Raw genomic sequence first — 1,788 nt, 5'->3', positions numbered from 1 at the left:
CAAAACAGAAATATAAATTGGTAAAATAATTATGAATTCAGAAAAAGTTACTTAAACATTAAACAAATACTAACATCACCACACCACCACAAACAAAGCTCCAAACCCATCTTGAATTGTGTAATATGAATTGTGACACAGACATAGCATGAATCAATACACCCACAAAATATAATTCTGATCCCCCCCTCATTTTATGGAGCTGGGGATGAAACCCATAGCTTCACACACATTAAGCACATACACACTGTATACTGAGCTACACTAAATATAGTGTTTATTGTATTGCTTAGAAGGCCAAAAGTGAGTGTATGTGTGTGAGCACACATATACACAGTGAACTCACATTTCTCTCTCTTAGCAATAAGTATTAAAAGGAAAGACAACAAAAATTCTCTCTGGATTATATTACTGTAGTTTTTTTTTCTTTTGCTTTTTTACATTGTCCAAGTTTTCTATAATAAGCATGAATTGCCATATAGTCAAAAGTTACATTTGAGTGACAGATGTGACTTAAACCTGCTGTCTCATCAATCTACCAGCTGAGTCTGAGGACCACTTGAGCCCAGGAACTCATGGCCAGCCTAGAAAATATGTCAAGAGCTTGTCTCTTCTTAAAAAATAGTGATTACTTATATTCTGATGGTTGATCTTGATTGTCAACTTGATGAGATCTGAACCAATAAAGAGATGGGCATTAGAGAAGCTCTCTAAGAGCATTTCCAGAAGACTTTCACTGATGAGGGAGTACCCATGCTAAATGTGGGCAGCACCATCCCATGGGCCAGATCCCAAACTGAATAAACAGGAGAAAGCTAGCAGAGCACAAACACCCACCACTCACTGATTCCTAGCTGCAAATGCAATGCCACCACTTGCCTCATTCAAAGACCCTTCCAACTATGAGCCAAAATAAGCCCATCTCCTTTAGTTGCCTCTTGTAAGACATTTTATTGCAGCAAGATGAAAAGTAACATACACATACACACTCACAGAGAAAGAGAGAAAGAGACAGACACAGAGAGAGAGAGAGAGAAAGAGAGGGAGGGAGGGAGAGAGAGAATAATGATTTTGGTTGACAAGCAAAAATAATATTTAGAGGTAGCCATACATGGAAAAGGAAAGTAGTCCATGTTCCCAGTGAAAAGTAACATACACATACACACTCACAGAGAAAGAGAGAAAGAGACAGACACAGAGAGAGAGAGAGAGAAAGAGAGGGAGGGAGGGAGAGAGAGAATAATGATTTTGGTTGACAAGCAAAAATAATATTTAGAGGTAGCCATACATGGAAAAGGAAAGTAGTCCATGTTCCCAGTTGTCCAGAGAGGAGGCTTTAATTTTCCATAAGAGCCCATCCTGAAAATATGTATAATACTAAAATCCATGGAGAGGGAACTGGAGATGTAACTCAGCAGCAGAGAACTTTCCTACAATGTGCCTTGAATTTATTTCTTATCACTCCATATATGTGTGCATGGATAACTCAAATATGCAAAATTGTTTTTTCCACAACAAACTCCTTTCAGGAAGTCTCTCATCGCTGTTTTACTCCAGAGAAAACAGTTATAAAAAGAGGAAGGTTCAACCCTATTTTGAGTCTTAATCTTTCAAAGGAGTACAGGCTCTGGACAACTATAGAACATACAGCATCCCCTTTCCTCCCCATGCCCAAGCCCAGGGTCCATGTGGTTTATGCCTCCAGCTAGTTGCATCTGGCTGCCTTCTTTGACAATGCACAGGCTTGCCTCTGAAACACCGCCTTCAGACCAAGATGGTGGCATAGTC

The sequence above is a fragment of the Phodopus roborovskii genome, unplaced genomic scaffold (genome assembly GCF_943737965.1).
Source record: "Phodopus roborovskii unplaced genomic scaffold, PHOROB, whole genome shotgun sequence".
Lineage (NCBI taxonomy): Eukaryota > Metazoa > Chordata > Mammalia > Rodentia > Cricetidae > Phodopus > Phodopus roborovskii.
This window is presented reverse-complemented; position numbering follows the sequence as displayed.